Genomic DNA, 14,603 nt, shown 5'->3' with positions numbered 1-14,603 from the left:
GATGGAACCCAGAAAGTGACCAGACACAATATTTTACTACCCAACCATATCGGAAACCTTTAGGGAGTGGGACACGATTACAGCCACAAATCCTCAAATCTCTTCCATTTACTCACCACTACTTCCTATTAGAGAGAATCCGGATTTACCTATATGTAGCACACATACCCTTAACAGACCGAAGTCCAGTTTAAGAGATGGTATATTGCATTCTGTAATTGAACAAGGTAACATAATGACACTAGAGAAACTACAACTCTGGGATAAGACACTTTTTCCTAACTGGCTCTCCCGATCCCAACTCATACATTTTATTTTAACACACAAATCTAAATGACACCGCAAACAAACCCCCTTCGAAAAATTATGCACACAGTGGTCGCCACCTAGGCACACAGTTTCTCTCTTATACAAATCACTACTACTCACAGACGAACAAACGCTGCCAACATATGTATGGGCTTGGCACACAGAGACTAGCTTGACTTTGGAGCCAAAGGTGTGGAACAGGTCTTTTTAGCACACGATTAAGGCCTCATCATCTGCCACGATGCAAGAAGTACACTTTAAACTCATAAGTCGATGGTACCTGACCCCTGCCAGGCTACACAAAACTGCCCCACACATAACTGACAGATGCTGGAGAGGATGTGGATAAAGGGGCACTATGCACCACATCTGGTGGACATGTCCTATTCTCACAAACTACTGGAAAGCAGTATTTAATGCCATGTCTACAGTCCTTGACACTACCATAACGCTGAATTTCAACGCTCTCTTGTTCCTAGAAATATGTAAACTGCAGAGTGACATTAAAACCTCACTTCTCCTCATAATGATTAACAGCGCTAAAAAACTAATTCCTAGACGCTGGAAGACTAGCATTCCCCTTCACTACCAGAATGGCACACACAAACCTCTGACTTGCTGGGACTAGAACGCTTCCACTATTTAAAATCTGACAGGCTGGAGATCCACCAAGATATGCTGGATCTGTGGGGCGGTCTTAAATTCTAAACGAGATTTGTCTTGGTAATACCAGCTCAGGCATTACTCATACTATCTTCCCAAAATGTGTAGCACTCCTTTCCCCCCATTAATCCTTTCTAGATAACCCATTATGTCCAACCCTTCCTCCCCTCTCTATCTTCTGTTCCCCTCCCCCCCTTATTCAATGACATAAAGGAAGAGACTCAACTGGGACATATGACACACTGATACACCGCACTATCAATATGTATTTGCTTCCCTTTCTCCATATGTCAAATGCCTGTGTTGATAGAGCTATGATTTACATATGATTCTAGTTATTAAATAAGAAATGGGGTGCTGTCAATTGCTTAACCTGTATCATACAGTTGAATGTTATAACTGTATTTACATGATCCCACATGTCTTTTTTTCTTTATTTCTGTATGTTTGTGAAAATCAATAAAAACTGTTGTAAAAAAAATTAAAATAAATAAAAATGTTTTCTTTTCAAAACCTAAATGCACTGTTGCATACTTAAACTGATAAATCCTCTTAAAGGGATACTATACCCATTTTTTCATTTCATGATTCAGATAGAGCATGAGATTTTAAGCACCTTTCTAATTTACTACTATTATCAAATTTTCTTTGTTCTCATGCTATCTTGATTTGAAAAAACAGTACTGTAAGCTTTAGAGCTAGACCATTTTTTTGTTCAGCACATGGGTAGCACTTGCTGATTTGTGGCTAAATGTAGCAAACCAATCAGCAGCTCTACCAAGGTGCTGAACTAAAAAATGGGCTGGCTCCTAACCTTTTATTACTGCTTTTTCAAATCAAGATAACATGAGAACAAAAAAAAATTGATAATAGGAGTAAATTAGAAAGTTGCTTAAAATTGCATGCTCTATCTGAATCATGAAAGAAAAAATGAGGGGTTAGTATCCCTTTAATGATTACCTATTTGAAGTTTCTTTATATAGTTTATAAAACCTTTAAAATGTATGTGGTCTTTCATTTCAATTTGTTGGACATCCCAGTTCTCCTCTAAAACTCTGCTGATAATCTACCTATCTAGACTTCTTTTTTTACTAAATTGCTTTTCCTTTCAAGCAACTTTATGTAAGATATTACAGCATTTTCATGTAAAAATAAAAGGCAGTTGAATATTTGCTCTATACTTTAGTATTAATTCTCTCTAGACAGGCAAGATAATAATTTACATTCTTATTAAGTAGAATTCTTTCTTTACAATTCTTTAAGATAGGTCATTTTTAGAGCAAGCAATAACACACTGTGTACTAGTATTTGGCAGTTTTTTATTTACATTTCTATGTTTTTAACTTGTGTGGGATATATACTAGGCAAGTACTGTATTTCCTCTAACAGAAGAAAAATGGCACAGAACTCTTATAACTCAATGTATTTTTACCGGCAAAGTGTTACTATGGAAAGAATATATGTAGTATCTAAATATTTTGCTATTTTAAAAGAAATCTATTAATATTTTATTATGATGTATTATGATGTTAAATATACTTAGAAATCCTGCACCTTTTCAAGGGATTCGTGAAATATTCTGCTTTAAGGTTAAATTATATGATTGACAGTAAATGTTACTGCTGTAATGTAACCCTTGTATCTACTGGGAATAAAAAGATTTTTTAATGAAAAGCATTCAACGTTACAAAGCGCTACAATGTTTACATACCGCATAATAATTCCACATAAGAAACTATTCCACATACAAAAATTAAAGGGGTAATATTTTCTACTATTTATATGCTAAAGCCTAGTGTATAAACAGAAACAAATGCATAAGTCAATGTCCTGTGGATTTAAAAAAAAATTACATATCAAAAGCATTTGCCAGAACTTTGCAACTTAGAGCTACTAAATAGAGAAATATGGCTGCACTTCAGATTAATAATGTAAAAACAGAAATTAAAAAAAAAAAAAATAGCACACTAATATGAGAGTGTTTTTTCACATATTTGTGTGCTATTTTTCATTTAAATTTTTTTGTTACTAAACTTTATTTTTATTTTTTAAATCCAGTGTGCAACTGTCGTTTCTTATCAATTGAAATCCAGGCTGTAACCGGTATAATATGTAGGCTCTATAGAATTACATACGGCTAGATTACAAGTTTTGCGGTAACAGGGGTGCAGTGCTAACGAGCCTTTTTTTTAACGCTACCTTAAGACAACGCTGGTATTCCAGGTTTTTTTCAACTCGGCGTTAGCCACAAAAAAGTGAGCGTAGAGCAGAATTTAGCTCCACATCTCACTGTAATACCAGCGCTGTTTATGGTAGCGGTAAGCTGGCTAAATGTTCTCGTGCATGATTTCCCCATAGGACACCTGCAAAAAATCAGCGTTCAGCTCCTAACACAGCCCCATTGTTTACTATGGGGAAAGGAATTTTATGTCTACAACTAACACCCTAACATGAACCCCGAGCCTAAACACCCCTATAAATCAGCCAATAGATGGCAATCAGCCAATAGAATTGAGCTCGCATTCTATTGGCTGATTGGAACAGCCAATAGAATGCGAGCTCAGTCCTATTGGCTGATTGGATCAACCAATAGGATTGAACTTCAATCCTATTGGCTGATTGCATCAGCCAATAGGATTTTTCCTACCTTAATTCCGATTAGCTGATAGGATTCTATCAGCCAATCGAAATTGAAGGAAAGCCATCTTGGATGACGTCACTTAAAGGAACCTTCATTCTTCAGTCGCCGCCGGATGGAAGAGGATGCGCCGCGTCGGATGTCTTCAAGATGGACCCGCTCCGCTCCGGATGGAAGAAAATAGAAGATGCCGCCTGGATGAATACTTCTGCCGGTCTGGATGTCCTCTTCTGGCCAGATCGGATGAACACTTCTGCCCCTCTGGAGGTCCACTTGTGCCCGGCTGGGTGAAGACGGCTCAAGGTAGGGAGATCTTCAAGGGGGTAGTGTTAGGTTTTATTAAGGGGGGATTGGTGGGTTTTAGAGTAGTGTTGGGTGTGTGGGTGGTGGGTTTTAATGTTGGGGGGGTATTGTATATTTCTTTACAGGTAAAAGAGCTGATTTCTTTGTGACAATGCCCCGCAAAAGGCCCTTTTAAGGGCTATTTGTAATTTAGTATAGGATAGGGATTTTTTTTATTTTGGGGGGCATTTTTATTTTATGAGGGGGATTAGAGTAGGTGTAATTAGTTTAAAACTTTTGTAATTATTTTTTATTTTCTGTAATTTAGTGTTTGTTGTTTTTTGTACTTTATTTTATTTTATTTTATTGTATTTAATTGTAGGTAGTTTAGGTAATTAATTTTATTATAGTGTCGTGTTAGGTGTAATTGTAACTTAGGTTAGGTTTTATTTTACAGGTACTTTTGTATTTATTTTAGCTAGGTAGTTATTAAATAGTTAATAACTATTTAATAACTATTGTACCTAGTTAAAATAAATACAAAGTTGCCTGTAAAATAAAAATAAACCCTAAGATAGCTACAATGTATTAGTTATATTGTAGCTAGCTTAGGGTTTATTTTATAGGTAAGTATTTAGTTTTAAATAGGAATTATTTATTTAATTGTAGTAATTCTATTTCGTTTTAAGTAAATTATATTTAAGTGGGGGGGTTAGACTTAGGGTTAGACTAAGGTTTAGGGGTTAATACATTTAATATAGTAGCAGCGACGTTGGTGCGGCAGATAAGGGGTTAATAAATGTAGATAGGTGTTGGCGATGTTAGGGACAGCATATTAGGGGTTAATAAAATGTAGCTAGTGTTTGCGAGGTGGGAGTGCGGCGGTTTAAGGTTTAATATATTTATTAAAGTGGCGGCGATGTCCGGTCTGCAGATTAGGGGTTAAATAATTTATTAAAGTGTTTGAGATGTGCGGGGGGCCTCGGTTTAGGGGTTAATAGGTAGTTTATGGGTGTTAGTGTACTTTGTAGCACTTTAGTTAAGAGTTTTATGTTACGGCGTTAGCCCATAAAGCTCTTAACTACTGACTTTTAAATGCGGTATTAGTCTTGACAGGAGAGGGTGTACCACTCACTTCTTCCAAGACTCGTAATACCAGCGGGCGTTAAAAAGCAGCGTTGGGACCTCTCAACGCTGCTTTTTAAGGCTAACGCAAGACTCTTAATCTAGCCGATAGTGTTTGGAACATTTTTTACTTCCTTGATAACCTTTATCCCCAATTTAGCTATAAACGCATAACTGCGTTTTTTTTTTTGTTTTTTGTTTTTTAAAGACCAAATAAAATTCACAAAATGTTTTGATGAACCAACTCCTTAGAAAACAAAATAACAATAAAAACTTTCTAATTGGCTATTTCTGTTAGCAAACATTTCAGAATAATTGATCTAAAGATATGAAATTATATTAAATAAAATTGTTTTTTTATACATTATGTTAAAACCCAAATATTCTTAAAAACCTATTTGCCTAAACTCAGTTTCCACAAATATGTTTCTCTTACATTGTGTTAGCACAAGATTTCAAATTTGAATTGCAATTTTCTTCAGAGCTAATTGTCAGATATCATAGCTTTTTCATATGTCACATCTGTTAATCAAACTTTTATTCATGTAATTATAAAAGAAAGTGGAACAAAAGGTATAGAATTTTATCTTTGCTTACAGGCATATTTTAAAATATCACTGTGAAAAGTAAAATACTTTATATATCAACCATAAAAGTAATATGCTAAAAGCAGAAAAAAAATCCAGAAAATTAAATGTTCAGATGTGCATTAAAATAATGATATATTTATATGTACAGGAATTTTTAAAGGTCAGATGAAGCATAGATCATTTAGGTAGTTGCCATGCAAACTATGATACATAGGCATGCAAACAATATTTAAAATAAGAATAGTAGATATAAACTTTGTAGGTAATAATTTTAAATTTAGCTTTTATTTGTTAATTGAAATTGGAACAAATTTTTTTATTTTTTGCATAATCTTTAAATGTAATTATTAGAAGTAACAAACACTGCTGCATTGTGTCACTGGTGGATTCTATTTGAAGTTACTAAGGACCTGTCACCTGATGATCTAAGATCTTGAAAAAGGCTGAAACGCGTAGAAGGGTACTGCTCTAGTTTGCTAATTGGTAAGCCTTATTTCATCGTAGGGCTAATTTGTGATTTGCTATGTTGCATTATGTTTATTTTCTTTCCACAATTTTTTTTTCACTAAGATTTTATGGACGATACCATACACATCATTTTTTTCATTTTCATCCAATTTTTTATATTTTTTATATTTTTTCATTTTTTCTATTTCTTTGGGATATATATTGGGAATTCCATCTGGAAATCTCACGTCATAACGAGGGACAAATATTGTGCACACTGGCCCTTATTGCCAGTTTTGGGACACTTTAATGTTAGACTTTCATTATTATAATTGTTATATTTCATAATATCTTAACTGATAGAGTTCCCTGCTTTATTTGTTTTAGATAATACATTTTAATATGTTGCAATAGAATTAAGTTTCTATTTCTATTTTATATCTTTTTCCACTTAAGAATTTTTGGCACTCCCTCTATCTGAACTATTGCAAATTTTGGAAGTTTTTCAGAATTTTTTGTGAGCTTGTGGATTTATATGTGTAGGCACTGTAATTACTAACTATAACATATCTCTGAAAACCTTCTACTATAAGTTTCTTTGACATTCAGTAACTCACGTCTCAGTTTTGTGTGTGCTGATCATGGCATTAGTTTTGCCTTTATTTTGGAACTGTAATAGTTAATTAAATTGATAGTAAATAAATAGTTTTTTAATCTGCCTGTACAAGCTAGTGATATCCTGATTTAAACTGCTATAATATTTTTTTGTTTTGCTACATACTTTAATTAAAAGCATCCTTTTATTCTCCTATTGTGTTTTGATTCTCCCTCCTCCTTTTCCTTTTCTTTAGGGTAGTAACATATAGAGCTTTCCCAGCCCACTCCATATATTGCTGCCGGTAATTATTATTATTATCAGGTATTTATAAAGCTCCAGCAGATTACGCAGCACTATACAAGTAATAATAAAACATTACAGGGATGCATTACATACACAAACAAACAAGTACAGTATTTGGGTACATTACAGATTTAGGTGCAATAATTGAGTTATACAAAAGGAGAGGAATGCCCTGCCCTTGAGCACAATCAGTAGTAGTTCACTTTAAATACAAAGTGACCTGCGGGTAGAAAGGCTCTCAAGCTTACAATCTAAAGAAGAGGGAATGGACACAGAAGGTAATAGAGAAGGGAAGTAAGTCTGATATAAGGCAGTGTAAACTGAGAGTGAGTGAAGTGTGTGGCGAGCAAATGAGGGTTGGGAAAGTGTAACAGAATATGGTAAAGTGTCAGTGCAGAGGCTACGAGTGTAAAGTAGTGTCTCTAACATGGTTAATTAGTGACAGATGCACCTAATTGCTGTGTTAGAGGTGTTTATATATTAAGGTAAACAACATGGTGGGTGGTGGAGGGAGGATTGGAGGGCAAGTGCTTGCAGAGGAGTTGGGATACTGCTGTTGGTGTGTGAGTTTGAAAGTTGCTAGCAGAGGAGCTGGGCTACTGCTGTTAGTGTGTGAGCTTGAAAGTTGCTAGCAGAGGAGCTGGGATACTGCTGTTAGTGTGTGAGCTTGAAAGTTGCTAGCAGAGGAGCTGGGATACTGCTGTAAGTGTGTGAGCTTGAAAGTTGCTAGCAGAGGAGCTGAGACACTGCTGTTAGTGTGTGAGCTGTAAGAAAGAGAGTAATGTGCACTCCCAAGAGGATTCAAGTTAATGGTGAATCAGAACACAAGTGCCGATTCCCTGTTTACAGCTATGTTAAAGGGAGTTTCCTTTGTGTACCAGCAGTAAGCTTATTGGCGTTTAGAAAGTGCGCATACACTACTCTCACTGTGCAGTGCTACTAGGAAAACTATTGGATGAGCATATCAAAAGTCAGAGAATAAAATAAACTCTCACAAGGTGGGCTAGAGGGGGAAAATAAGTATGTGTTTAAATATGTAATTTACATAAGTCACGTTAAGAAAAAAAAAAAAAATCAATTGCTGTCAATCTTTTTCTTGAATACAATGTGTTGGACTATTGCTTTAATCTATGTGTCAGAAAACTCAAAAAGGGCAACAAATATAAGCATGATTAAGAGAAGAGGATGTACAATTAGTGTTATTTTCAGCACAGGAACAGTTAAAGGTTATAACTGAGGTCAATGGTTTCTTTCTGAACCAACACAAAATTCTGCATTAATTAATTCATTTTTGCAATGTTAGTTATAGAAGGTAGAAAACCAGTCTATGTGAAAGTAATCTATATGTTGGTGAAAGTAATTTGTAATGTGATGGCATTAAAAATGTAATTGCATCTGATTAGCATTAAATGTACAATTCCAACCTAAGAAAATCTTTTAATAAGCTAATCTTAGGTGAAAAAAAATCTTGGTTTAGAAATGGTTTAGATTTTTTTCTGCAGACAGTATAGCTTTGCTTAACAAAACACTTTTTGTTTTTTTACTCAAGGTGGTTAGCATGTTTCCCCCAAGCTGCCTATTAAATAGAGGCATTGTTGATTTATTGGTCTTGCAGAAGTTCTCCAGAAATTCCATTAAGGACCAACTAGATGCAATTTCTCAATAATTATTGCTTTTTTAGAAAGAATCATGCTACATTATCACTGAATTGTTTTATAAAGCTCTTATAATATTTTCACACTATTCAAAAATTGCTGTACTTATGGGATTGTGTTTCTTGTATGGGAGAGTAAATAATGCATGAAAGGGATACTGAACCCAAATTTTTTTATGATTCAGATAGAGCATGAAATGTTAAGAAACTTTCTAATTTACTCCTATTATCAATTTTTTTCATTCTCTATCTATCTTTATTTTAAAATTATGAATGCAAATCTTAGCAGCCAGCCCATTTTAGGTTCAGCACCATGGATAGCACTTGCTTATTGGTAGCTTACATTTATCCACCAATAAGTAAGGATAACTCAGGTTCTTAACCAAAAATGGGCCGGCTCCTGTGCATTCCTGCTTTTTAAATAAGATGGCAAGAGAACAAAGAAACATTGATAATAGGAGTAAATTAGAAAGTTGCTTAAAATTGCATGCTCTATCGGAATCAAAAACGAAAAAATGTGGGTTTAGTGTCCCTTTAAGCTGCTAAATCATTCCTAAATCAGAGGGGAAAAAAGATGCTGATTTTTTTTTACTAATTAATCGTCTTTTTAATTTATTTTTTATTTTAAAGTTATTTTTTCTTCATAGTTACATTCTATTCTATGTATCAAGCCCCTTATGCAGCCTTATGCAGCTGATTCCACGCAAGCCTTCAGTCTCGCCGGAAACAGGAGTTAAGAAGCAGCGGTCTTAAGACTGCTGCTCCTTAACTCGTCCGCCACCTCTGAGGCTGCGGGCAGCAATTAGCCCGATCAGAAACGATCAGGTTGATTGACACCCCTGCTAGCGGCCGATTGTCCGTGAATGTGCAAGGGGTGGCATTTCACTAGAAATGCTTGTGCAATGATAAATGCAGACAACATATGCTGTCTGCATTTATTGATGTGCAGCGGACATGTCTTTAAATTTCCTAAGGAAAATCAAACATTTATAGCACGTAAAGGAATGGCTATTCTCTGTGCAGTCAAAGAACAAGAACATAGTCCAGCAAACACTATATAGTAGGATGCACAAGCTGTAGCAGGGTACTGCACAAACCCTGAAGTAACATCCAAAATATCAAAAGAACAGCAGCACTCCAATTCAGTAATTAATTACCAATTTATTGCAGCATCAGCAAGAAAACCGCGGTTGTCTTGCTGATGCTGCAATAAATTGGTTATTATTTACTGGATTGGAGTGCTGCTATTCTTTTGATATTTTGGATATTCTCTGTGCAGGTCAGGCCATATGAGATTTTCACCATTTAGGGTCTGATGATCTAAAGCTCCCTGGGCTGGCGAGATTAATAAAGAATGCTCGCCAGTCCTTCTATTTCCTTGGTGGAATCATCTAAAGCCACTTTTCACCCTAAAAACAATATAAGGGACATATGGAAAGTGCACAATAACGTGTTTTTTAAACATCATACTAAACAAATAATTTAACCATTCACACAAAAATAAGCAGGGAAAAATTGTATTGTTAAGGTGCTTTAAAAATAGTAACACAATTCTTCACCAAAAATCGTTTTTTAGCAAAAACTTAAAATACGTATGAATATTACACAGGAATAAATCATATTAAATATGCAGATTGTAAATCATAATTTTAGTACACTGGATGTGCAAACATCCCTTAGAAATTCGTATTTATAAGTACAAAATACAAAGCGTAATTGTTTTTTTTTGTAAAATGAGTTGAACATGTGTGTTTCATGGGCTTATATGAAATTGTCCCCCTAATCCCAGCATAATTCTGTAAAGATTTTCGCACTACAGATCTCACAGTTTTTTTCTCACCTACTAAAAGGTGGCCAACTTTTCTTAAAACACTTCAAATACTTAATACCCTAAAAATCTTTAAAAGAAATTTTCAAAGTACAATGGTTAAAAAAAGTGCATCACGTTTAATACATAATAATATTTAATAATACAATGATTAAACCACTGGTGGGTAAAAGATCTATAAATATTCAAATAGCATACAATTGTTTAAAAAGTACATTTAAAAATTGGCAATTACATAGATTCTAATATTAGACTGCCCCTTAGTTTTGTAGTACCGGTAATAATTTGTAGTAATTTTTTTTAACCATTGTACTTTGAAAATTATTTTAAAGATTTTTATATGATCTTTGAATGAGATTGTGACTGATTTGGTGTAACAGCTTTTAGTACTCATTTTAACCATTTGAGATATTGGGATATATCTCATCAAAGAGCTTTTGCAATTCACCTGGGTATATTTTATTTGTTGTATATTTGTGCACCATGGCACAGGCAAGCTGGAACAGGAAAGGGTCTTCCTCAAACTGTTGCCTCAAAGGTTGAAGCACCCAATTGTCTAAAATGTCTGGTATCTTGAGGCAATAAGGTGACCTTTCACTGGAAGGGCATGGCCCAAACCCCAAATAACAGCCCCAAACCGTTATGCCTCCTCCACCAAACTTTGTAGTAAGCACTATTAATTCTGATAGGCATCATTCTCCTGGCATGTACTACACCTAGATTCTTTTGCCAGATAGTGAAGCATGATTCATAACTCCAAAGATCAGACTCGCTCTGTAAGTTTGCGTTGTCTACCACTTCATGGTTAGGCTGTTGCTATTCCTAGAGACTTCCCCTTCACAGTAATAACACAGTTAACTGGGGTAGATTTAGTAGGGCAGAAATGTCATGAACTGACTTGTGACAAAGGTGGCATTCTATGACAGTGTCATATTTAAAGTCACTGAGTTCTTAAGTAAAACTAATTGTACTATCAATGTTTGACTATGGAGATTTCATTGCTATGTGCTGGATTGTATGCTCCTTTTAGCAATGAATGTTGCGGAAACACCTGAACTCAATAATTAGTAGGGGGGTTTGTATATTGTTGGCCATATTATGTCTTAAGCCATCTTGCAGTAGTGTTTTCAACAATATTTATAGCAAGGTGTTTAAAGCAACATTGTTTATAGCAATGTGTTTATGTGTGTGTGTGTGTGCGCGTGTGTTTGTGTGCGCATATGTTTAACTGCCATCTCATGTTGGATGGTTCTCCATAATTTAAAATATATCTTAAAAAGGAAGATATCTTCATATATTTTTACCAAAGCTTACCCTATTACCACTTTTCATATCAAAGTCAGGGATACTGTAAAATACCCAGTAAACATAAAAAGATACATTCTTTACTTTGTCATTTCACTGTCCAAACTCTTATTCTGGCCCTTATCTTCTACTTTCTGTACTACAGTAACTACTTTTTAGTTGTCCTACATCTAATCATTCTGCCCTGCAAATGATCCTGCTTGAGTCATCCTCTTCTCTTTCAAATCTCTCCCATGTTTGCCTTCTGACAACCCTCTTCTGATGTCTTATTAAGTCACATAAACCAGATTAAAAGTAGAGCATTATTTAACGCTCTAATTGATAGTAAACTGTTTTTGCTTGGGCGCTAACCCGGCGCGCATAAAAATCTGAACATAGAATATCTTGCAATAACCTATTCCCTCATAGAAGCCAATAGAGCAAAAAAAGTGGGGAAAACTAACACCCTACTTGTGCGCAAACCTGATCACATTCTCAAGTGCGCTAACCCGATATATAAATACTGTAAGTATTTCACATTCCATTGTTCTTCACATAGAAGAATATGTTCTATTTATTCATAAATACACACACATATATATATATATATATATATATATATATATATATATATATATATATATATGAATAAGAATATAAATATATATATATATATATATATATATATATATACTGTATATCTCTGATGATATTTTGATAAAATATATATCTATACCTATACAACAACATTTAAAATTAGGGGAGGTAAAATGTGTTCCCACAGCTTATAAGCTTAGCTAGGGTTAGTGCAGTGATTCATAACCATCCTAAGACAGACTGTTTCGTGTTTATTGCCACTCATCACCTGGGAGAAGGTTTGAATCACTGCTGGGTGAAGTTGATTTCTGGGCAAAATACAACAACATTGAAAATTAGGGGGAGGTAAAAAGTGAGTTTAAAATCCTCCACTACGCACAAAATATTGAGAAAATAACTCATTGTGTAGTTCATTAACAAATCTAGACAGGCCAGAAGGCTTGTTTCCCACAGAAAACCTCTGAATTGAAGTACTTGACCTCAGACTTGAAGTAAAAAGGTGTGTCATTGTGAACATCATTTGCATATCTTACCCAGAATCCTTTGCTACATTGGAAACAATGTAATTCAGAGGTTTTCTGTGGGAAAAACAAGCCTTCTGGCCTGTCTAGATTTGTTAATGAACTACACAATGAGTTATTTTCTCTATATATCTATACATATATACATTATTATATATAGGTATATATATTATATATAGGTATAGATATATACATAGGAATATCTATTTAGAAATACTTAGAACATATTCCCCTTTGTGCAGAACATTGGAATGGGAAATCATTACAGTAAATACATAGCTAAAACTTTTATTAAATATACATTTTGCATAAATATAATTTTTCATGTTTTCATCTACTGAACTATCAAAGGGCTCCAATGTTCTTCTATATATGTCTATAATACATATGTATTTATGTGTTTATATGTGTATATATGTCTGTAAATACATATATATTGAGATATAAATAAATACATATGTACATATATATATAAATATATATCCATCTTTAGACATGTATATGTATATATGTCTATGTTAAAGCCCTTTGCCTGCTTTTTTTTGTAACACCTGAGACCTCATATCTTTGAGCCCTTATATCTTTTTTGTGCAATATTTTTTTATAGAATTTTATTATATGGTGTTATTATAATTGTAACTGTATTTGTTTGTTTTTCCTCTTTATATTTATAATCAAATGATTCTTTATATTTCATCTCACCTCTTAAGTTTTGCTCAGAAATGTCTCCTCTACGCCACTTGCCACAGAATAATTTAAAATTATTGTCCCTGTGATTCTGAAATATGCATATTTTGGTTGTTAAGTCCTTCTATAACAGCATTTAAATCACATCGGAAACTATTTTGTTTACAAAACTCAAATTGAAGTAGTTCTATTTGGCACTTAAACACAATAGAAGCCATAGAGATGCACTTACCTAGTCAACCTTAAGTGCCTAAATTGTGTCTGCCCCTTTTTATATGTATATACTTTATAATCCAAATAAATAATATTCACAGTCTGATAGCTGCCAAAGTAGTTGTTACTCTGCATTTTATTATAACACGAATTTAATAGTGAATGCCTATTCATGGTATTTATATCAAGCAATAAACTTCAACTTGTAGTATGATTCATCAATAGTAGAATAAATATAAATTAGAATAGATGAAGTTAAAATAGCTGGCTGTAAAAACTACCTGCTGCGATAGCCTTCTATTGCTCAGTAACTTATATTTAATTTTAAATATAAAAACTGGCACTGACGTTTTAGGTGATAAATGCATTGAAAATATCTTTCATCTTAATTGGCTTTGCCTTAATGCCAATGTTTTAGCTTGACTGTAAATCGAAAGCTTTTTTTTTTCTTGCATTCATAAACTGTGTGTTTGCATTATCCTCATTAGCAAAATTAATAAATAAAATAATGACAGCACCATAAACCTTAAAATAAATAAGATTGAGACCAAAATCACACCTAACATACGTCTAGATTACGAGTTTTGAGTTAGAAGCTATGCGGTGCTAACAAGCAGTTTTCTCTCACCGCTCACTTACATACAGCGCTGGTATTATGAGTTTTCAGAAACCCGTTGTTAAAAGGCAAGAAGTGAGCGTTGAGCAAAATTTTGCTCCAAATCTCACTCCAATACCAGCGCTGCTTAAGTCAGCGGTGAGCTGGTGTAACGTGCTCGTGCGCGATTTCCCCATAGGAATCATCGGGGAGAGCCAGCTGAAAAAAAGTCTAACACCTGCAAAAAAGCAGCGTAAAACTCAGTAACG

Source organism: Bombina bombina, chromosome 3, assembly GCF_027579735.1.
Source record: "Bombina bombina isolate aBomBom1 chromosome 3, aBomBom1.pri, whole genome shotgun sequence".
NCBI lineage: Eukaryota > Metazoa > Chordata > Amphibia > Anura > Bombinatoridae > Bombina > Bombina bombina.
Note: the sequence above shows the minus strand (reverse complement) of the source record.